Source organism: Sceloporus occidentalis, unplaced genomic scaffold, assembly GCF_023333645.1.
Source record: "Sceloporus occidentalis isolate IW3139 unplaced genomic scaffold, rSceOcc1.0.p SCAF_69, whole genome shotgun sequence".
Classification (NCBI taxonomy): Eukaryota; Metazoa; Chordata; class Lepidosauria; order Squamata; family Phrynosomatidae; genus Sceloporus; species Sceloporus occidentalis.
Genome location: NW_028317049.1, coordinates 3,747,098 through 3,771,933, shown reverse-complemented (window position 1 = coordinate 3,771,933; position 24,836 = coordinate 3,747,098). Strand labels below are relative to the sequence as shown.

The 24,836-nt window shown below is 45.6% G+C and overlaps 1 long non-coding RNA gene across 2 annotated transcripts; it reads left to right on the top strand.

Moving 5' to 3' along the window:
- Positions 1 to 1,753: 1,753 nt before the first annotated feature.
- Positions 1,754 to 19,072, top strand: LOC149286417 (uncharacterized). 2 transcript variants are annotated; one of them, XR_016277615.1, is made up of 3 exons: positions 1,754 to 2,344; positions 15,822 to 15,938; positions 18,850 to 19,072. It is a non-coding gene; the product is annotated as an uncharacterized LOC149286417 (long non-coding RNA). The 2 variants fall into 2 exon arrangements; XR_016277616.1 differs by having other exon boundaries at positions 1,754 to 2,361.
- Positions 19,073 to 24,836: the final 5,764 nt, after the last annotated feature.

Sequence of the window (24,836 nt, the reverse complement as noted above, 5' to 3'; positions counted from 1 at the left end):
GCCAAAGAAAAGTGTTCCCACAATGCATTGCGAAAGGGGCTTTTTTTTTTTGCTTTTTAGAGTTATGGCGGGTTTCCAGAAGGCTTTTTTCCTGAGGCAAAGTCTCCTCAGAAGTGGTTTTAACCAGCTCCTTCCCCTGAAACAGAGCCCCTGTCGGTCTCCCATCCAAAGTCTGACCAGGGCTGGCCCTGCTTAGCTTCCAAGATCAGACAGGATTTGGTGCCTTCAGGACATTTGAGGCATACACTGTGCCTCAGGTGAAATTAAAAACAAACAATTACCCTTATGACCCAGTGAAAAATAAACAAACACATCACGCAGTTAATAAGCAGACAATCCTATACAAATCATTGCAAGTGTTTTGTGCCGTCGAGTTATTCCTAGTTTAGGGCGGCCCTAGTCGCCAGAGTGGTGTCGTGACTCTAGGGACCAGGGTTCGAATCCCGGTTCAGCCATGCAAACCTATTGGGTGGACCTGGGGCCCGGTCATAGTCTCAGAGGTCACACACAGTCGCACTTTCTCAACCTCTGGCAAACCTCCTCTGAAGAAACTGGCCAAGGAAACCCCATGATAGGGTTTGCCTTAGGGTCATTCGCACCATAAGCCAGAAACGACTTACACAACAGTAACAACAAGGCAACCCTATCACTGTTCTTGGCAAGATTTGTTCAGAGGTGGTCTGCCTTTGCCTTTCTCTTAAGCTAAGAGATTTAGACACAACCGCATGGAAGAGTATTGGAAGACAGTGTGGAATCTGCTCCTTGCATCTGAGGAAGTAGTAGGCTCATGCCACTACCATCGCTCTTTTAGTCAGTCTCAAAGGTACGACAATTATCCCTTGGCAACTCTATGGTCAACTTGAACCAAAAGTTGCACCGGACGACCTAGAGGTTCCTAGAGAGACCACTTTGCTAGGCACTTGTAGCTCCTCCAAAACAGTTCTATGGTCAATGCCTGGCTGCAGAGTTGCCCTGGAGGACCTAGAGATTCCTAGAGGACACTCCACTAGGCCTTGGCGGCTCCTCCAGGGCAACTCTATGGCCAGTGTTTGGCCATAGAGCTGCCCTGGAGGACCGAGAGATTCCTAGAGAGGACACTCCACTAGGCCTTGGCGGCTCCTCCAGCACAACTCTATGGCCAGTGTTTGACAATAGAGCTGCCCTGGAGGACCTAGAGATTCCTAGAGAGGACACTCCACTAGGCCTTGGCGGCTCCTCCAGCGCAACTCTATGGCCAGTGTTGGACAATAGAGCTGCCCTGGAGGACCTAGAGGTTCCTAGAGAGGACACTCCACTAGGCCTTGGCGGCTCCTCCAGCGCGACTCTATGGCCAGTGTTTGGCCATAGAGCTGCCCTGGAGGACCTAGAGATTCCTAGAGAGGACACTCCACTAGGCCTTGGCGGCTCCTCCAGCACAACTCTATGGCCAGTGTTTGACCATAGAGCTGCCCTGGAGGACCTAGAGATTCCTAGAGAGGACACTCCACTAGGCCTTGGCGGCTCCTCCAGCGCAACTCTATGGCCAGTGTTTGACCATAGAGCTGCCCTGGAGGACCTAGAGATTCCTAGAGAGGACACTCCACTAGGCCTTGGCGTGGACCTGGGGCCGGTCATAGTCTCAGAGGTCACACACAGTCGCACTTTCTCAACCTCTGGCAAACCTCCTCTGAAGAAACTGGCCAAGGAAACCCCATGATAGGTTTGCCTTAGGGTCACTCGCACTATAAGCCAGAAACGACTTACACAACAGTAACAACAAGGCAACCCTATCACTGTTCTTGGCCAGATTTGTTCAGAGGTGGTCTGCCTTTGCCTTTCTCTTAAGCTAAGAGATTTAGGTCCAAAACACACTGCAGAAATAATCCAGTTTGAGACTGGGTCAATGCTAGGGAATCCTGGAAACTAGTTTTGTGAGACGTTTCGCCTTCTCTGTCAGAGAGCACTGGTGCCACAATAAAATACAATTCCCTAGCATTGAACCAGGAGAATTAAAGCAGTCTCAAACTGGGTTATTTCTGCAGTGGGATTTGGACCTTAGTGGTTTTCCATGGGTGAGCGAGGATTTGAACCTTGCTCTTCAGAGTCATAGTCCGAAGGGCTTCTAATAGTGGGCTCAGATATTTTTATTCCGGTGGCCTTTTGGCAACTATCCCTTTGTCTTTTAATAGATAGGCATTCCATTTTTTATTGTTCTACTCTTAAATCATTATAATCCTGTTTATTAATATGATAATATGTTTAACTGAGTTCAATGTTGTTAATTCTTTTTTTATTTGTGCATTTTTAGTTAATCTCCCGGTGAAACGCCTCGTGTTCCAGTCTTGGAAGAAAAGTGGGATGTCAGGTAAATTAGGAACGAAGGTAATTCCCTAAAAGCCTCACATTTTTCCTCCTGTTTGCCGCCTTTTAAACAGTTGCATAACAAAGAAAGGCTTTGCTGTGCTAAATTATCCAGCTAAACAGGGATCATAAAACCAACCGTGATGATATCATGGACCACAGTCTATTTCACCAGATGCCAGAAGTGGTCTGGAGCCCATGAAAGCCTACACTAGAAATGTCTTAATGGCCTGTTACAGACTGCCAAAATAAAGCTGCTTGGGGTCTCTTTGGAGGTATGCTGTTTAAATGATGCATGCATCCTAAGAATCCGGAAGCTGCACCAAAAGCTGCACTCTGGTGCTTAGGAATGGAGTGTGGCTTTGGCGCGACCTCCGGACTCTTAGGACCCATGCATCATTTAAATAGCATGCCTCCAAAGAGACCCAAAGCAGCTTTATTTTGGCAGTCTGTAACAGGCCTTTCTCAGTTCCAAGGATTCTTTAATACCTTTTGATGCTGAAGCAGGCTAAGGACTTTATCACATGAGGCAGTACTGTGGCTTTGACTTTTGGGGATTTGACTGTTCATGGATTTCAATAATGTGTTCTCTCTAGGAATCTCTGCGTCCTCCAACACAACTCTGTGGTCAACATCAGTGAGAAATCATGCTGGACAACCTAGACGTGATGGCGAACCTATGGCACGTGTGCCAGAGGTGGCACTCAGAGCCCTCTCTGTGGGCACATGTGCCGTCACCCCAGCACAGAGTTTGCCAGAGATTGTTACTAGAAAGCCAGAGGGACATGGCACTTTGCAATAAATAAGTGGGTTTTGGGTTGCAGTTTGGGCACTCGGCCTCTAAAAGGTTCACCATCACTGACCTAGAGCACTGATGGTGAACCTATGGTACGTGTGCCAGAGGTGGCACTCAGAGCCCTCTCTGTGGGCACATGTGCCGTCACCCCAGCACAGAGTTTGCCAGAGATTGTTACTAGAAAGCCAGAGGGACATGGCACTTTGCAATAAATAAGTGGGTTTTGGGTTGTAGTTTGGGCACTCGGCCTCTAAAAGGTTCACCATCACTGACCTAGAGCACTGATGGTGAACCTATGGCACGTGTGCCAGAGGTGGCACTCAGAGCCCTCTCTGTGGGCACATGTGCCGTCACCCCAGCACAGAGTTTGCCAGAGATTGTTACTAGAAAGCCAGAGGGACATGGCACTTTGCAATAAATAAGTGGGTTTTGGGTTGTAGTTTGGGCACTCGGCCTCTAAAAGGTTCACCATCACTGACCTAGAGCACTGATGGTGAACCTATGGCACGTGTGCCAGAGGTGGCACTCAGAGCCCTCTCTGTGGGCACATGTGCCGTCACCCCAGCACAGAGTTTGCCAGAGATTGTTACTAGAAAGCCAGAGGGACATGGCACTTTGCAATAAATAAGTGGGTTTTGGGTTGTAGTTTGGGCACTCGGCCTCTAAAAGGTTCACCATCACTGACCTAGAGCACTGATGGTGAACCTATGGCACGTGTGCCAGAGGTGGCACTCAGAGCCCTCTCTGTGGGCACATGTGCCGTTGCCCCAGCACAGAGTTTGCCAGAGATTGTTACTGGAAAGCCAGAGGGACATGGCACTTTGCATGTCCCTCTGCAATAAATTGCAGTAAATAAGTGGGTTTTGGGTTACAATTTGGGCACCTCTAAAAGGTTCACCATCACTGACCTAGAGCAAGTATTTAGCACATGATGACATGTCTGTTCAGTTGCTGCTTTGTTTCTATAGCGCACCTTTTCATTGAAGAGGAAAACCCGTCAATAGGCTCCTAATATTACTCCTATTCCAGTGATGGCGAACCTTTTAGAGACTGAGTGACCAAACTACAACCCAGAACTCACTAATTTATAGCAAAGTGCCATGTTCCTCGGGCTTTCTAGTAATGAACTCTGGCGAATGCAATGGCACACGTGCCTGCAGGTAGGGCTCTGAGTGCCCTCTCTGGCATGCGTGCCATAGGTTCGCCACCACTGTACTATTCCATTAGTCCAACTGGTGTGGTAGGTCTCTTCCATGACAGTAACAAATGCCAGCAGTCATGTGGCATGAGGGGGCATGACTTTCCTCTTCTCCTCCTTCCCTTCGCTATTCCCAAGCAAAACTAAAAATAAAAGACTCAAAAGGAGTGGAGTAAAAACGACTTCGGCAAGGCATGCATGCGCCGAAAGACATGGAAAGCCAAGTTATGGAACTGGTACAGAAAAAGGGACCATGGGTTGCCAAAGCAGCGTGCGCATGCAATTGAAGAGTAGTGTCATACTGAACGTTTTCAACGTTTGCTTCACTAACGCGATGGTTATGAGGAGAAAAAAGCTGGTGTGATAAAGTCCTTTAGTTCCAAGGATTCTTTAGTAACTTTTGATGCTGAAGCAGAGTAAGATAACTGTGTCTTTGAATGGTGACATCATGGTGTCATATAGCTTATCATGGATGTGTATTTTATAGCTTCAAGAAACTATGGCCTGTTACAGACTGCCAAAATAAAGCTGCTTCGGGTCTCTTTGGAGGTATGCTATTTAAATGATGCATGGGTCCTAAGAGTCCGGAGGTTGTGCCAAAGCCACACTCCATTCCTAAGCATTGGAGTGCAGCTTTGGTGCAGCTTCCGGATTCTTAGGGTGCATGCATCATTTAAACAGCATACCTCCAAAGAGACCCGAAGCAGCTTTATTTTGGCAGTCTGGAACAGGCCTATGTTTTCTGAAAGATGGTCAGCTTATATTAATGTACATGCCTAACCCATATTCACATTGTATGTTCTTCTTCCCTTCCCACTTTTCTTATTATTTTATTTGGCATTTTCCTTTATTTGTACAGTTGGCCCTCTGCATTTGTGGCTTTGACTTTTGCGGCTTTGATTATTTGTGGCTATGATTAACATGTTCTCTCTAGGAACCTCTAAGTCCTCCAGTGCAATTCTGCCAGAGGTTAACCATAGAGTTGCGCTGGAGGACCTAGGAGTTCCTAGAGAAAACCCTTCTCTAGGCATTTGTAGGTCCTCCACCATCTTCTATGATCAACTTCTGGCAGATGTTGACCACAGAGTTGACCCAGACAAATAGACAGATGTGGACATAATGGAGTCAAAACAGAGTGAAAGCCAAATAGCTTTGGCTCTCATTTGGGAGGCTGAACACTTTCCCCACTTCTTGTATGTTCCCAAACCAGAGGTGGGGACTCTTTGGCAGGGAGGGAGTCGCGTTTCTCTGCTGGAACATAGAGCTCTGTGTGCTGTGTGTTCCTCACTGCGGACACTGCTTGTCGCTGCTTTCAGATACAGTGAAGATGCTGTTCTGTTGCCAGCATTGAACAACATCCATTCGGCATTTGTATGTAGCATGGTATTGGTGGTGCCATTTTGTCCTTGCGCTTCCAGTAACCAATTGTTTTGGGCTGATTCTTCACTGCATTCAAGAACAACCAAGAGTCTTGTGGTGCCTTGAAGACCCACAGGGTCTCCAAGAGTCCAACAGAGTCAATGTGGAGTAGTAGTTTGAATGTTAGACTATGACTCGGGGTTCAGTTCCCCGCTCAACCATGGAAACCCACTCGCCCCAGAAAAGAGGTGGCATGGCTATCATGTCACCTCTTAACCTTCTCTTCTCTAAGCTAAACACACCCAACTCCCTAGTAGGGCATGGTTTCCAGACCTTTTACCATTTTGGTTATCTTCCTCTGGACACCATATAAATGCAACACAAAGACTGAAATCGTGCCAGTATTTTACACAAGTGTAAGTTTCCTTATGGGAGTGGTGGGTTCAATTCCCCGCTCAACCATGGAAACCAGGTTTGTCTTAGGGGCACCATGAGCTGGAAGTGACTTGAAGGCACACTAAGGCCTGTTACAGACAGCCAAAATAAAGCTGCTTCGAGTCACAGTGGAGGTATGGTGTTTCAATGATGCAAGAGTCCAGAAGCCACACCAAAGCCATGCTCCAGTCCTTAGGGCTGGAGCGTGGCTTTGGTGCGATTTCTGGACTCTTAGGACGCATGCATCATTGAAACACCATACCTCCACTGTGACTCGAAGCAGCTTTATTTTGGCTGTCTGTAACAGGCCTATAACAACTCCAACATCCCAGTCCATTTCATGCACTGGAGGATGCTCATGCGCTATAAGATCCCTTTGCATGCAACCATCACCATGTAAGTCTAGCAGAGCACACCTAGAGATGCACACCCTCCAACATTTCACCAGGACAGACGTGGCTCAGCAAGATCAAAATACTGTCAGGATGGGGAAAATTATTAAAGAGGAAGAACCCACAAGCTAGGAGAGGCAGCAGGATTTTGTTGAGTCTACAAGGCAAGACCCCTCCATTCTCTCATCCCCCCTCTGTTCTGAATTGAGTGCAAATTACTTTTGCATTTTGTACTCCAAGTGCAAAAACTGAAGTAAACTGAAGGCAAAGGGGGAAAAGAGAAACTGGGACATTTTAAAAGCAGCTGAAGAAGTGGGATAAAGGAGTGGGAATCTGCTTCCTCGAAGGATTAATTGGGACTGCCCTTCCAGAACTGGGACAGTTGGAGGATCTCCCCATCACCATTGAATCTAACTGCTGGTGCTTGTTGTTCCTGTGTTTTTATTAAGTTGTGGAGAGATGCTTGGTTTTTTTTTCTGTCTTAGATGCTATAATAATTTGACTGGTTTTGGGTACTACGCATCTTGACTTGACTTGCTCTGATTTAGGCAGCAAAGCATCTTGCCTGGAATCTTGGCTTGGAATCCTTCCAAGCCCTTTGGTTATGGATCCCATGCAACCCTATATGTAAGTACTCCTTCTTGTTACTGCTGAGCAGCACATAAATTTCACTCTAGAGGGCAGCAAAAGATGCTAATATTTACCCACTGAGTACTCTATCCTTCATCTAGTAGTAGACAGGTTTCAAACCTCCTGCTTATAATATTGCAACCACAGATTTCAAGTGTAATATTTGGAGGGGCAATGCCCTTTCCCTTCCCCAGGGAAAGGGCCAGAGAGTGTCTTAGGAAGAATTTGCAGGCAGTTCAAAGATAGAAACACCAAGGACTAGAGCACTCGATTTCCGAGAGTTGTGTGATCAATTGAGAGCCAATCCTGTCTCAGTACCTCCTATTTAACTTAGGCCTGTTACAGACAGCCAAAATAAAGCTGCTTCGAGTCACAGTGGAGGTATGGTGTTTCAATGATGCATGCGTCCTAAGAGTCCAGAAGCCGCACCAAAGCCACGCTCCAGACTGGACTCTTAGGACGCATGCATCATTGAAACACCATACCTCCACTGTGACTCGAAGCAGCTTTATTTTGGCTGTCTGTAACAGGCCTTAGTATAGGGGTTTGAGTATTGGACTATGACTGTGGAGGCCAGGGTTCGAACTCTCTCAGCCTCAGAGAAAGGCAAAGGCAAAACCCCACTGAACAAATCTGGCCAAGAAAACCCTGTGGTAGTGTTGCCGTAAAGCCATCATAAATCAGAAAGGACTTGAAGCCACACTAACAGCACCTACTGGAGTTCATCATTCTGAGCAGCGATGAAGAGAGTAAAAACCTTGGTGCTTCCTGACTTGTCTTTAGGAGGTTACTTTATACCAGCATATTAGTCCCATCTATCCATGTATTGTCGATGAAAAGATGAGGGTTTTTTTTATGCCAGTGTTGTTTCTTGCTCCAGTGAGCTTAATGGAAAGCAATCACTGAAGCAGGCTGCAGCAAAAATAAAAACAATTAAACATTATTAAAGTAATAGACAAGCATTCAGTGATTGTAAAAGCTATTACTATTATATGTTGCAATAATACTAGTAAAGGATGACTATTGAAGCAATTACCATGTTGCAGGCATAAAGCATAATAATTAAAGCAGCCATAATGTGACTAGTATAAAAGGCTATGGTGACACAGTAAATGAAACCGTAATCAGGGTTTAATAAATGGCAAATAGTATGTAACAAAATTTAAGAGAAATATTGAAATGTTCATAGAATCATAGAGTTGGAAGAGACCGCAAGGGCCATCCAGTCCAACCCCATTCTGCCATGCAGGAAATCCAGATTAAAGCATCCCCGACAAATGGCCATCCAGCCTCCGTTTGAAGACCTCCAAGGAGGGAGACTCCACTACACTCCTAGGAATTGTGTTCCACTGTCGAACAGCCCTTACTGTCAGGAAGTTCCTCCTAATGTTGAGGTGGAATCTCTTTTCTTGTAGCTTGCATCCATTGCTCCAGGTCCTAGTCTCTGGAGCAGCAGAAAACAAGCTTGCTCCCTCTTCAACATGACATCCCTTCAAGTATTTAAACAGGGCTATCATATCACCTCTTAACCTTCTCTTCTCCAGGCTAAACATACCCAGCTCCCTAAGTCGTTCCTCATAGGGCAAGGTTTCCAGACCTTTCACCATTTTAGTCGCCCTCCTTTGGACACGCTCCAGTTTCTCAAAACCCCAGCTTGGTCTAATTCTAAGATATAGCCGTGTTAGTTTGTAGAATCAGTATGTAGCGAGATCTTGCAGCACATTTGAGACTAACTGAAAGAAAGAAGTTGGCAGCATGAGCTTTCATAGACTTCAGTCTACTTCCTCAGATGCATTCTCAGGCAAAGGCAAGCTTCTGCAGCCTCTTCTAGTTTGTGTGTTCTTCTACATTAATAATGTTGTTATCTTGACTCTGATGCTGCTTGGCTGTAGCCCCGTATTTGCTTACCGTTGCCTTGTGTCAAGGCCCAGCTTGCTCTTTTTTTTGCCCTGATTTCGATGGCATTATTTACAAAGTGAATGCTCTGGGTAATGCGATGCATCAGCACCCGGACAATAGCAGCAGCATATGGCATTCAGTCAGAGCATCGGCTGAATAGCGCCTCTGTGTTTGTGTGGGAAGAAGCACGAGGATCCCAGCCAGCTTTCAATAAATAAATCAGTTTTGCTGAGATGAGTGGATGAGGTGCTGGGAAAAAAAACACAACAACGACCATATTGTGATGTCTGCAGGAAGAAGGGATCAAGCCAAGCCTAGAAGGAGAAGCTCGCTTGCTGAAATGGCTTTCGGGCGCGTCGGCTTTTCGTTGCCAGAGCTTGTTTTCAACAAATGGCACATGTATGAGTAGTTGCGAACAGATCCATCTATACAAGTTGTGTCACCCAATATGGCAGGAACGAAACCTCACACGCAGATCGTCCGTTAAAGCCCTGAAAATGGGAAACAAGTGCAACAAAGAGATGAGTTTGCAAGCTAAACTAACTCTGGGAGGGGGCCTACTAGAGAAGCTCCTTGCCTGAGTTTGTAATACCTTTGTTCTATGAGTGCATCTGTGTTGTAGAAATGATGTAGTTCGATACCACTGTAAGTGCTGTAGCTCCGTCCTATGGACTCCTGGGAATTGTAGCTTTACAAGGTCTTCAACCATCTCTGGTGCCTCACAAAACTACAAATCCCAGGAATGTGCAGGATGGAGCCATGGCAGTTAAAGTGGTTTCAAATTGCATTATTCCTACAACGTAGAGAGCCAGCGTAACATAGTGGCTTGAGCCTTGGGCGATGACTCTAGAGACCAGAGGTCGAATCCTGGCTCGGCTGTGTAAACCCACCAGGTGACACTGGGCAAGCCACACTCTCTCAGCCTCAGAGGATGGCAATGGCAAACTGACTCTGAAGAAAATAGCCAAGAAAACCCCTTGAACCTTAGGATCGCCGTACATCAGAAACATCTCGAAGGTACACAACGGCAAAGATGTACCCTGTGTTGGCTAGGGATTATTCAGTTTGCCATCCAGTACATATTTCTAGGGGATGCGGGTCTATTTTAACCTTTCCTTAAAGCTATTTGGACTTTAGTGGCAGGTGGTATTGCCCCATCTTGTCGCTAGATGTATAACTGTAAATTTAGAAGTATATATGTATAGCTACATATTTAAAAATGTTTTTTTATCTTAAATAGAAATACAGTATATCTTTCCATGGTGGGAAAAACTGTGACCAGGTGTCCCATGTGTTTACTAAGCAATCTGTTTAGCAATCCAGGTTTAACTGAATTAGACATAGACCATCTTCATATCCCTTCTTAGTCCCACACCAATATACAGTTGGCCCTGAACATTTGCGGTTTTGGTTATTTGCGGTTTTGATTAATACGTTCTCTCTAGGAATCTCTCGGTCCTCCAGCGCAACTCTGCCATAAGTTGACCATAGAGTTGTGGTGGAGATGTACCCAGAGAAAACACTTCTCTAGGCATTTTTAGGTCCTCCAGCATGATTCTAGGGTCAACTTGAGACAGACATTGACCACAGAGTTGCACTGGAGGGCCTGGAGTTTCTTAGATGTTCTCTCAGGTAAAAAGGATAGTGGTTTTTTATTTGTGGTTTTCCCACATTCATAGGGCTCCTTGATCCCTAACCCCAGCGAATGTGGAGGGACCACTGTACCTTTAAACCAAACAACGGCCTGTTACAGACTGCCCAAATAAAGCTGCTTGGGGTCTCTTTGGAGGTCTGCTATTTAAATGATCCATGGGTCCTAAGAGTCCGGAGGTCGCGCCAAAGCCACACTCCATTCCTAAGCACTGGAGTGCAGCTTTTGGTGAAGCTTCTGGATTCTTAGGATGCTTGCGCCAAAGCCACACTCCATTCCTAAGCACTGGAGTGCAGCTTTTGGTGCAGCTTCCGGATTCTTAGGATGCATGCATCATTTAAACAGCATACCTCCAAAGAGACCCCAAGCAGCTTTATTTTGGCAGTCTGTAACAGGCCAACATTTTAAATAGAGGATGACTTCTCATAGAGGAGAGTACTCTGTAAAGACAAATCAGCAAATCAAGATCAGCTAACCATGCATTGTGTTCAGAAGGACTTCTGTCTATTCTGAATTTAGGGTTAATCCAGCCGCCAAGTAGTAGAATTTCGTACTGGAATGGAGAATGCTGAGCATCCGCTGCGTCCCCCGTCTGAATATCTAGCATCCTTATTTATACAGGTCTTGTTTCTTTGTGTCTTCATCTTTTCCATGTTCAGACTGGCTGCATGCCTAGACGTGCACAGTACCTAAGGCCTTTCTGCTAATTATTTTGCTTAGGTGGGTTGCGTCTGATGCTACGGCCGCTGTCATTTTGGGCATCCTGACATTCCAGATAAAAGAGGCTGCTCCGTCGTCCCATACCCTCGTTTTCCTTCTCAGAGCGATTCCCATGTCCTCAGTTGCCCACAGAAATGTGGCCCGGCCGCTTGTTCCAGACAATAGTTTAAAACACCAGCAGATCCCGGATTCCCATTTGGCAGACGAGACAGTTCTGTGTATTGCTGAACAGGGCTGCTTCCAGATGGAAAGCTTTATGGAGTGTCGGGCAAGCTGATTCAGCAACAGCCATGAGCCACATGGGAGCCGCAGCAATTTTGGCAGAAGCTAAAAGAACGATAGTTACACAAAACCCTTGTGCTACGCGACACCTTTTTCTTGTGGTGTCTTCCCCTTTTGCTTGTTATAGCAGTAAAACAGCTGGAGGCTGCTAAGGGAACAAACCTTTCAGCAGGTGTATGGGTGCAAGCATGTGTAAAGGATGTGCAAAATATGTGTGTGCATATATATCCTAGACTCATAGAGTTGGAAAGAGACCATAAGGGCCATCCAGTCCAACCCCCCACCATGCAGGAACTCACAATCAAAGCATCCCTGACAGATGGCCATCCAGCCTCTGTTTATGTTACCAATGTCTTGTATAAGGTTGCCAGATCTCAGGGTCTGGCCCTGAGTCTTCCGTTGCCATGGGTCATTTCTTGCGGGGTGCAGTTCCTGCAATTTGGGGGCAGAGAGGGGCTCAGCTCTGGACAAGAGGAAAGAGCTGTGCGGTTCTTCCAGCTTGGCTAGAAGAACAGCAACTTCCTACAGATGATTTCTTGGTGCAACTTGCAAAGACTATCCAGGACGTCGATGCATTTATTTAATCGGCTTCCTCCTAGTTATGGCATCTACGCTGCTCTGCATCTACCTTTTGATCAGAAGAAAGTCAACTATATGAAATGTTGCTTATCCCTGCTCCCTAATAGATCCAGCGTGGTGTAGTAGTTTGAGTGTTGGAGTACAACTCCGGAGAATACGGTTTGAATCCTTGCTCCACCATCGAAACCCATAGGGCAAGTTACACTCTCTCAGCCTCTGAGAGGGGCAATGGCAAAGCCTCTCTAAACTATTTCTGCCATGAAACCTTGATGATAGGTTTGCCTTAGGGTCACCATAAGTTAGAAATGATTTGAAGGCACACAATGGCCTGTTACAGACAGCCAAAATAAAGCTGCTTCGAGTCACTTTGGAGGTATAGTATTTCAATGATGCATGAGTCTGGAAGCTTCACCAAAGGTGCACTCCAGTCTTTAGGACTGGAGTGTGGCTTTGGTGCGGCCTTTGGACTCTTAGGACGCATGTATCATTGAAATACCATACCTCCAAAGTGACTCGAAGCAGCTTTATTTTGGCTGTCTGTAACAGGCCAATAGCAAGAGCAACAGCAACCATCCCCTTTCTCTAAGTAAATGAGAAGGAATAACTCCCTCAGTTCACCTTGATCTGGGAACAGTTATTGTTGTCTTGTGTCTCCAAGCCATTTTTGACTTATGGTGACCCTATCATGGGATTTGAACCCTGATCTCCAGAGTCATCGCCCAACTCTCAAAAAGCTACCCCATGCTGGCCCTCAACCCTTTAACCATGGCCTGTTACAGACTGCCAAAATAAAGCTGCTTGGGGTCTCTTTGGAGGTATGCTATTTAAATGACGCATGGGTCCTAAGAGTCCGGAGGTTGCGCCAAAGCCACACTCCATTCCTAAGCACTGGAGTGCAGCTTTGGTGCAGCTTCCGGATTCTTAGGGTGCATGCATCATTTAAACAGCATACCTCCAAAGAAACCCAAAGCAGCTTTATTTCGGCAGTCTGTAACAGGCCCAAGATTTCGCTTTTAATTTCCAAACAGGAAAGTATGCTCTCTATTTCTCTGTATGTGTCTCTGTGTTTGAATGGCATATGCTGTGCAAGTGTGGGTGGTACTTAATGCACAACTCTCAATGATATCACCAGGGACCGTCTCTAGGTCTCAGTTTTCGGCCTGGAAACCACCTCAAGCGCTGGGACTATCCTGGCAATGTTTGCCTCTGATTGTATATTGGGTATACTCTATGCATGGTTCAGGCCCATCTTTGCTTCTCAAGCAATGATTCCCACAAAGACTGTAATTTCTACTGCTTTATAGTGATCCAGGCAAAAGCGATCTCTTTCCAAAGCTGCTGCCACGTTGCAGAATTAATGCCGTTTGACACCGCTTTAACCATCATGGCTCCATCGTGTGTAATCCTGGGATTTATAGATTGTTGTGGCACCAGACTGCTCTGACAGAGAAAGGTAAATCTCTCATAATCCCATAGCATTGGGCCACAGCAGTTAAAGTGGTTCAAACTGCATAAATTCTACAGTGCAGATGCAACCTTAGTTAACACTACAACCTGACAGTCATCTGCTTGAGATGCCAGGGACTGATCCTAGGATCTTTGGCCTGTTACAGACTGCCAAAATAAAGCTGTTTCGGGTCTCTTTGGAGGTATGCTATTTAAATGATGCATGCATCCTAGGAATCCGGAAGCTGCACCAAAAGCTGCACTCCAGCGCTTAGGAATGGAGTGTGGCTTTGGTGCAACCTCCGGACTCTTAGGACCCATGCATCATTTAAATAGCATACCTCCAAAGAGGCCCAAAGCAGCTTTATTTGGGCAGTCTGTAACAGGCCTTTGTCATGTAAGGCATGCGCTTTATTTCCGAGCCACTTAGCTGAAATAAATAATCTGCCATTTGCAAAACATTAGCCCCCGTATTAGTCAGGGCTGTCAAGAATCTGTTCTAGCTAGCTTGGTTATATGACATTTTGCCATTTGGGCGGGAGGGAAAGTGCTGGGGCTGATGGAAGAGGGCTTTGTGGGCATATTTGTGTGTGCATCCCTTGGCTGTCACCAAATGAGGCCACAAAGGCTGAAAAGGTTGTTCACAGCATCTTTTGCACGGCGTACTTTACGCTGCAAAGTTTTACTTGACCCCATTTGTAATTTTATACATCTCTCTCACAGGCCACTGACCCCATCGCCCCGCTGGCCACCTTCATGCATGTAAGGGCAAGGCCTATCTTCCAAGACTGTCTGTGTGCTCAGAATTATATTCATCCCTTATGTGAAGTGTCACAAACTCTTGGTTTGTTCTGCCATAACCCTTCTCCCTAAAGAAATGTTTGCTCAGTGACAAATGAGAATTCTCTTTATCTATTCATGAGACTGTGTATTGATTATAATGCAGCTCTTTCCTCACAGCCTTCTCAGGGAGCGGCCCAGCTGGCATGGCATGGCGTGGCATGGCACCGAAACCCCAACTTTTCTGTCTCTTGTTCCGACTGTTGTTTCTTCTGGAGATGTGTTTTGCCTCCAGTTCTGTGTGCCTCTCCCACCCGCTATGCTTGTTTTTCCAGCTCTCATTCCGACTAGGGAAGCCTGGACTTGCTTTGTGAAGATGTGTCCTAAACTCTCTGCCTGCTCGCCTCTGGCATTCTGGAAATGGAGCAGGAGAGATATAACTGCATTCCTCTAAGGATGTTGTTGTTGAGTTTTCAAAGAAAGAACAAAAATGAGAATTTTCCTTCTTTTAAGGCTAGTACAGTTTTCACTTTTGTGGGGTATTTAGCCTTCTATGTTAGAGAGCTCTGGTGTGTGCGTTTAGGCTGTGCGTGTGATATCGCAATGCAAAGGCTTAATTTTAATTTTGGGAGTTGTTTATGTCCCAACTCTTTCCATGACGTTCAACGATAAGACGGGAATTACGGCCCCATACAGACAACCAAAATAAAGCTGCTTGGGGTCACTTTGGAGGTATGCTGTTTCAATGATGCATGCATCCTAAGAGTCCAGAAGCTGCACCAAAGCTGCACTCCAGTCCTTAGGACCGGATCGTGGCTTTGACACGGCTTCTGGACTCTTAGGACGCATGCATCACTTAAACAGCATACCTCCAAAGTGACTCGAAGCAGCCTTATTTTGGCCTGTCTGTATGGGGCCTAAGATTTATGAGGAAGATTAGTACAAAAACATTACTACAGTGTGGTCTGGGAGGAGGGCAGTGGGGGGGAGTAACACCAATAGCAATATAGCAAGTACATTTCTTTACCGCTTACCAGTGAACTCAGCACTCCCTAAGTGGTTTACAATCTGTAAGCCAATTGCCCCCAACAAAGCCGGGGGCTCCATTTTACTGACCTACAATAGGATGGAAGGCTGAGCGGACCTTGGAGCTTTGCCTGGGATCGAACTCGCAACCTTTTGGGTGTAGTACTGACATTTAACCACTGCGCCACTGTGACTTACCACGCCAGGTGATGCCAACCCTAGGGATGTTGTTGCTACAATATCGTGTCGGGAAGCTCTTTGTAAAACTCTCTTTCCATCTGACCACAGAAATTCTGGTGTCCTCAGCAAGTTCACGTCCAGCTTATCACAGGAAGGCGATGCCCTGCCTGCAACAAACGGAATCACAAACGCACTGCAACTTGCTCATCTTAATCCCTGTTAGTGGTAAGGAGATCTGTGTATATTATCCATGATCTAAGCCACAACTTTGCTGTTGGAAAGGGTTGCTTCCCTATTTGGGTGGAAGCAATGCCGTCTTTCTCAAATGGCCCCATATTTTTATTGTGAAGGACTGAGTCTTCGCAAATCGCCATCCAAGTTCTGCAGAAGTCCTGCAGAGTTAATAAAGCTTGCTTGTAATTGCTGTGTTGGAATCGGTCCATCCTATAATTCTTTCGTCTGTCGCGTCTGCCCTGTCCCTCTCCCGCTGCACCAATATTTCAATCAAAGTGCAATCTTTTGGGCTGCTGCCACACTGCAGAATTAATGCGGTTTGACACCGCTTTAACTGCCGTGGCTCCATCCTACAGACTTCTGGGATTTGTAGTCTGTCGCGGCACCAGAGTTGTCTTACTCCACAAAAGTACAGATTCTAGGGCCTGTTACAGACTGCCAAAATAAAGCTGCTTGGGGTCTCTTTGGAGGTATGCTATTTAAATGATGCATGCATCCTAAGAATCCGGAAGCTGCACCAAAGCCGCACTCCAGTGCTTAGGAATGGAGTGTGGCTTTGGCGCGACCTCCGGACTCTTAGGACCCACGCATCATTTAAATAGCATACCTCCAAAGAGACCCAAAGCAGCTTTATTTTGGCAGTCTGTAACAGGCCAAGAATTCCATTGTGCTGAGCCATGGCAGTCCTGGACGGGGTCACGCTTCCCCTAAAGGACAAAGTCCGCAGTTTGGGAGTACTCTTGGACTCACCTCTACAGTTATCATCTCAAGGAGATGCAATGGCCAAGAGTGCTTGGTACCAGCTTCGGCTGATACGCCAACTGCGACCCTGCCTTGACCGAAAGGACCTTGAAACAGTAGTACGCGCACTGGTGACCTCTCGATTAGATTTCTGCAATGTGCTCTACATGGGGCTACCTTTGTACCAGGTTCGGAAGCTTCAGTTAGTTCAAAATGCTGCAGCCCGATCGGTCGCCGGAACTTCTAGATCAGATCAGATCACTCCGGTATTAAGATCTCTCCACTGACTGCCTATCAGCTTCCGGGCTCAATACAAAGTGTTGGTTAGAATCATAGAATCATAGAATCATAGAATCATAGAATCGTAGAGTTGGAAGAGACCACTAGGGCCATCCAGTCCAACCCCCTGCCATGCAGGAAATCCAAATCAAAGCATCCCTGACAGATGGCCATCCAGCCTCTGTTTAAAGACCTCCAAGGAAGGAGACTCCACTACACTCCGAGGAAGTGCATTCCACTGTCGAACAGCCCTTACTGTCAGGAAGTTCCTCCTAATGTTCAGGTGGAATCTCTTTTCCTGTAGCTTGCATCCATTGTTCCGGGTCCTGTTCTCTGGAGCAGCAGAAAACAAGCTTGCTCCCTCCTCAATATGACATCCTTTCAAATATTTAAACAGGGCTATCATATCACCTCTTAACCTTCTTTTCTCCAGGCTAAACATTCCCAGCTCCCTAAGTCGTTCCTCATAGGGCATGGTTTCCAGACCCTTCACCATTTTGGTCGCCCTCCTTTGGACACGCTCCAGTTTCTCAATGTCCTTTATAGGTTATTAACCTATAAAGCCCTACATGGCTTGGGCCCGTGTTACTTGAGGGAACGCCTCTCCCCATACAATCCGCCCCACACAAATGCTTACTTGAATGTCCTAAGACGAGACTGGCATCAACTCGCCAAAAAGCATTTTCATCTGTAGCTCCCACACACTGGAACAACCTCCCGGAGGAGATATAAGGCTTAGTTCCTCTTTAGATGCCTTTAAGAAAGCCTTAAAGACTCATCTTTTCCAGTCAGCATATCCTTCTGATTCCCATTAGAAATTATTGCCTGCTGAAAGATGCTTTTTATGACTGACAGATGTTATTAATGTTCCTACATGTGATTTTAAGGACGTTTTTTAATTACGTGTATTTATGGTTTTTACATATTTTGCACTTGATGTATTGCATAGTTGTATTTGATGGTATTGTGATCTGCTTTGATCACTGTGGAAAGGCGGTATATAAATAAAGTTTTTATTTTTATTATTTATTATTTTATTTATTAAAGTGGTATCAAACTGCGTTAATTTTACGGCGTAGATCCAACCTTGGACTATAGGAACTGGCAGCACAAGTATATAATCTCTTGATAATCTCAGTGGGGCTTAGTCCTACTTAAGTTTTTACAGGATTGCAAAAGGAGGACCCCTCGGAATAGTATATCGGGGCAGAATTTGAAGCTTTGCCGGCGTGCGTGGCTTTCTTTCAGCATGCCATCTCATTCCTCTCACTAGGACAGACAATTTGCTGCCTCCTGATCGGCAAATATACTCCAAAGGGCCCAAAGCCAGCCGAGTTATTTTTGCATGCAAAATGTCCAACCCCTATCCAGATAAATAAATAAAACATGGGCCTGTTACAGACTGCCCAAATAAAGCTGCTTGGGGTCTCTTTGGAGGTATGCTGTTTAAATGACGCATGGGTCCTAAGAGTCCGGAGGTTGCGCCAAAGCCACACTCCATTCCTAAGCACTGGAGTGCAGCTTTGGTGCAGCTTCCGGATTCTTAGGGTGCATGCATCATTTAAACAGCATACCTCCAAAGAGACCCGAAGCAGCTTTATTTTGGCAGTCTGTAACAGGCCATCATTCCTTTTCACCACACCCAACATCTGCTGCTTGTGGTGGCTGCCTCACTTTACCCAAGGGTAGGAATGGCCCGGCGTGTGTGTGCCTTCAAGCCGCCTATTAATTGACGATGACCCCATGAATTCCATAGGGTTTTCTTAGGCAAGGAATACTCGGAGCTGTTTTTGCCAGTCGTTGTTTGTTGTTGTGTGCCTTTCAAGTTGTTTCCGGTTTACGGAGACACTAAGACAAACCTATCATGGGCTTTTCTTGGCAGGTTTCTTCAGAGGGGGTTTGCCATTGCCATCCTCTGAGGCTGAGAGACAGTCACCAAAGGTCACTCAGTAGCTTTGCATGGCTGCAAGGTCATGGTCCAAGGCTCATAACCACTACACCACACTGGCGCTCACCTTCCTCCGGGATGAAGCCTACAGCATCTGTTCTTCATTGGCAGTCTCCCATCCAAGTACTAACCAGGGCTGACCCTGCTTGGCCTCCAAGATCAGGTAGGATCTGGTGCCTTTAACCCTGTCTCTCATGCCAAAACAGCCAAATAGGAAGGGATTCCCAGGTGGGTGATTATTACCCTGTGTTGCCCAATGCCCAGAGCTGGCCCTGGTGTCCTCTAAAATCATCTCTTTGGGATGCAACCCACCCACCTGCCTTTGCTGCTGATGTTGCAACATGCCAGTTACTCCTTCCTTCCTTCCTCCTCCTGGATCCGAGCCTATCCACCCTCACCCTCAGCTGCCGCGTCAGAGACGGATGCTTTTTATTTATGGCTCTTGCATAAGGGAGCATAAGGGAGCACACAGCACCAGTCGCTTATGCGCTGTTGTTTTTTTAAATCCCCAAAAAAACCCCCCACAAAATCACACAAAGCATATGACCTGGATACATATTAATAAGGCCCAAGAGTAATTTAATATTGGAGGATTATTTATTTATTTGACTATTTGGTATGCTGAAGGGGTTTGGGGGGGGTGTGTGTGAGAGAAAAAGTTGCAGGGGAACTACATCAAATCTAGGAAGGAAGCCTGGTAAAACAGATCCTGCTGCCTGACCCAACTACTCATTTCTTTTCTGTCTTACACACAAAATAACCATCCTGTTGAAGGAAGCAACGCGGAAGCTGGTGTATATGCAGCTTGATACTAGAATCATAGGCCTGTTACAGACTGCCAAAATAAAGCTGCTTCGGGTCTCTTTGGAGGTATGCTGTTTAAATGATGCATGGGTCCTAAGAGTCCGGAGGTTGCACCAAAGCTGCACTCCAGTGCTTAGAAATGGAGTGTGGCTTTGGCGCGACCTCCAGACTCTTAGGACCCGTGCATCATTTAAATAGCATACCTCCAAAGAGACCCGAAGCAGCTTTATTTTGGCAGTCTGTAACAGGCCATAGAATCATAGAGTTGGAAGAGACCCCAAGGGTCATCCAGTCCAACCCCATTCTGCCATGCAGGAAATCCAAATCAAAGCATCCCCGACAGATGGCCATCCAGCCTCTGCTTAAAGACCTCCAAGAAAGGAGACTCCACTACACTCCGAGGAAGGAGTGTGTTCCACTGTCAAACAGCCCTTACTGTCAGGAAGTTCCTCCTAATGTTGAGGTGGAATCTCTTTTCCTGTAGCTTGCATCCATTGTTCTGGGTCCTAGTCTCTGGAACAGCAGAAAACAAGCTTGCTCCCTCCTCAATATGACATCCCTTCAACTATTTAAACAGGGCTATCATATCACCTCTTAACCTTCTCTTCTCCAGGCTAAACATCCCCAGCTCCTTAAGTCATTCCTCATAGGGCAAGGTTTCCAGACCTTTCACCATTTTAGCCGCCCTCCTCTGGACACGCTCCAGTTTCTCAATGTCCTTTTTGAATTGTAGCGCCCAGAACTGGACACAGTATTCCAGGTGGGACCTGACCAGAGCAGAATAGAGTGGCACTATTACTTCTCTTGATCTAGACACTATACTTTTATTGATGCAGCCTAGAATTGCATTGGCCTTTTTAGCTGCTGCATCACACTGTTGACTCATGTTCAACTTATGGTCTAGGCTTGTTGGGATTATCTGTGGAATCCTGTGTGTATCTATTTCATAACTAGATTATGTTCAATATGCTCAGCAATCTTTTAGGGTTTGCTTTCTTTGTTGTTTGTTTTGTTTTGTTATTACAGTGGACCCTTGTTATACGCTGGGGTTTAAATAATAATAATAATAATAATAATAATAATAATAATAATAAATTTATTTATAGCCCACCCAATCACTAGGAATCCGGGCGTCTTAGAACAGTAAAAATACATTACAATGGCCTGTTACAGACTGCCAAAATAAAGCTGCTTTGGGTCTCTTTGGAGGTATGCTGCTTAAATGATGCACGCATCCTAAGAGTCCGGAAGCTGCACCAAAGCTGCACTCCGGTGCTTAGGAATGGAGTGTGGCTTTGGCGCGACCTCCGGACTCTTAGGACCCATGCATCATTTAAATAGCATGCCTCCAAAGAGACCCCAAGCAGCTTTATTTTGGCAGTCTGTAACAGGCCAATAAAATACTAAATGGCCCCTTCCCAACCCCCTCCCCAATCTTTAAACTCCAAGATAACAAAATCCATGGATGCTCAAGTTCCATTAAATATAATGACAAAATGCAAAATGGTGTCCCTTACAAAAAATGGAAAATCAAGCTTTGATATTTGAAAGCTATACTTTTTTTGGGAACATTTTTCAAACCGTGGATGCTTGAATCCATGTATAAAAAAATCAGTGCATAAGAAGGGCCGGCTGTATTATTACAGTTCTAACATCCGAAACCAGTGATAAAGCAGAACGATATGTTATAAATAAACGTATAAAACAAAATTATATACTGCAGCTGAAGAGTGCGCCGAATGAGATCTTCCTTACGACAATATATCTTGTTGTATGCACAAAGTCTTTAGTCTTACCATATACAGTGCTACCTCGGGTTACGAAATTAATTCGTTCCGCGGCGCCGTTCGTAACCCGATACATTTCGCAACCCGAAAAGGCTTTCCGTTAGCGCTGGAAAGCCGCTAGCCGCGCTTCGCATTTAAATTTCGCGCCGAAATGAATTTCGTAACCCGAAAAATCTTTCGTTACCCGGAACAGTTTTTTCCAATCTAACTTTTTCGTACCCCGGAAATTTCATAACGCGATCAATTCGTATCTCGGGGTACCACTGTATTCATTTTTCATTTTCCTGAATTACCAAACCTGTCTCAACCCTTCACATGTGCTGTACTCCTCTTCTCTTCTTCCTCATCCCTCTCTTCATTTCCTTTCTTTCTGTACGCTACTTACTTCCCTTATTATCTTTTTCCTTTTTCTACTACACAGGTGAATTGTGTTCTCCTTACTCAACGCCCTTCTCTTCCCGATGTGTTTCTTCCCACATCTTTTCTCTTCCTTCTGTACTTCCTCATCCTTCTATTTACTCCTTATGGCTTCCTTTGCTCTTTCCTCTTGTCTGCCATTCCTTTTCTCCCTTACAGTGACCACTAAGCTACTTACTCTTCATCTTCTTTCTCACTGTCTCTTACCTTGTAAAGATACCTGATAAAGGCATCACTGATGGGTTTTTGTTTGCATTTCTTAAATGGGCAACACATGTGTGTTTTCTTACCTGGGGTTTGTTTATGTCTTGAAGGGAAGCTGGAGGGATGGGGATCAGGGCCTTGGAAGTTTAACTCTTCCCTTCCTTCTTTCCCACCCAAAATGACAACTGGCCATATCCTTTCTGCAGCAAAGAGCAGCTGTTTCCCCTCTCCAGCAAAGAGCAACCTCAGGGGGCAAATTTACTTGGGAAATGCTTAAACTCAGTGGAATAGCGGACCTATGGCTTGTGCAGTTGAAGCACTAAAACTTGATAAGGAGCAGGGATGACAACATCAATCTGCCATAACTGTCTAAGGCCTGTTACAGACTGCCAAAATAAAGTTGCTTCGGGTCTCTTTGGAGGTATGCTATTTAAATGATGCATGGGTCCTAAGAATCCGGAAGCTGCACCAAAGCTGCATTCCAGTGCTTAGGAATGGAGTGTGGCTTTGGTGCGACCTCTGGACTCTTAGGACCCATGCATCATTTAAATAGCATACCTCCAAGGAGACCCGAAGCAACTTTATTTTGGCAGTCTGTAACAGGCCTCAGCTTTCTTTGAGCTCAACTGCAGTCCTTACAGTTAGCTAAGTGTAAAGACAATGGATTGCCTCAGCAATTAATCCTATGTTGTTGTAATACGACAACAGTAATACAAAGCATTTGGGGATGGCTGGCTCTTGATAGATAACTAAGAGCCATAAACGTCACAACAGACTTCCCTCTGGTGAAAATGAAAACTGCTAGAATGCTTACTGATAGGGAGGCACACCATTCCCTAAATTTTTGGACTCTCCTTGGGAGCTTGGATATGAGACCTTTCACGATGAGTACTTACGCTTTTTCATTCGCCTCACTAATACTGGTTAATGGTCTTTCTACTTTGTAGTATGGAAATGATGCTAATCTTCTCCTGTCAATGGTTGCCATTTTTAAAGCACCAGAATAAAACAAAAAAGAGGCACAATGGTTCCAGCCAATCCGCTCGATATGGCATAAATACCCACACATGGAGATACACTACACAACCCTTACACAGTCATTGACAACAAGTCAATGACTAAGGCCTGTTACAGACTGCCAAAATAAAGCTGCTTCGGGTCTCTGGAGGTATGCTGTTTAATTGATGCATGGGTCCTAAGAGTCCAGAGGTTGCGCCAAAGCCACAATCCATTCCTAAGCACTGGAGTGCAGCTTTGGTGCAGCTTCCGGATTCTTAGGGTGCATGCATCATTTAAACAGCATACCTCCAAAGAGACCCCAAGCAGCTTTATTTTGGCAGTCTGTAACAGGCCAAAGTTTCATTGTGCAATGCAAGATGCACAACATGCTATGCAGAATCATAACGCACAATATAGGCTGCACAACTGCAGTGCATAAATGCAACACACAATGCGGAAAGCAACACTCAATATGCAGTCGCAGCATGAAAAAATGAGGCACAGAGGAACTTGCCGTTGTGCAATGGCATATATTTATTTTAGCTCTACATGTGTAACGTGATTTACACATAGGTCTGTCCCTAACTAGATGCCAGCATAAGTGTGATAGCTTATTCAACGAAATGTGCAGTTTGGATTTTCTGTAGGACACTTTTCACATTAGCTCCCTCATAGTGTGTTGCTCTTTTGCAGTGTCTACACTACTGCTACTTCAGCAGGGAGTAAGTTACTATGGTTCCTCTTTGCTTTGTCTCCAGTCTAAGAAATGAAATTGCATGGCAAGGAGATGCAAGCCTAGTTGTAAGAGAGGACTTTGGCCTGTTACAGACTGCCCAAATAAAGCTGCTTGGGGTCTCTTTGGAGGTATGCTATTTAAATGGCGCATGGGTCCTAAGAGTCCGGAGGTCGCGCCAAAGCCACACTCCATTCCTAAGCACTGGAGTGCAACTTTGGTGCAGCTTCCGGATTCTTAGGACCCATGCATCATTTAAACAGCACACCTCCAAAGAGACCCGAAGCAGCTTTATTTTGGCAGTCTGTAACAGGCCTTTGTTGTTCTTATGTGCCTTCAAGTTGACTTATGGCCACCCTATCCTAGAGAGGGTTTTTCCCCCTTTATTTGTCAAGATTTGTTCAGAGTGGGTTTGCCATTGCCTTCCTCAGAGGTTGAGAGTGTGTGACATGTACAAGGTTACCTAGTGTATTTCCAAGGCTGAAGGGGGATTTGAACCCTGCTCTCTTGGAGCCCGAGCCCAACATTACCCTATGCTGACCCTTTAAGAGGGGGCTAACATCAGACTGGTATCTATTTAGTACATGCATACTTTTTCTTCCCTCCTCATCTTCATTTTCGAAAAAGATGCAGGATATTGGCACTCACAAACTGAGAATAGTTTGTGCTTGGGCAGTGAGGAAAATAGCAAATAACAAGTCTTGTTTTCATGCCCTCTTGGCTACTGTCTCTCATAGGTATAGGCTGCATACCATATGAACCGGGGATCGTATCCCTTATAGGTCAGGATAATCACCAAAGATCTGTTCTTGACTTGCAGGGCCTACTTTGTTTGGGAGAAACAAGCCAGGATTCCAGGTTTAGAAAGCACACTAAGCCAAGGATAGACCATGGGCTACTTGTGGCTCTCTATCCATTTGTGCCTCATCACTCCACAGCTTCTGTAAGGGGGAAATTGCCCCGGAAATGGAGAATCA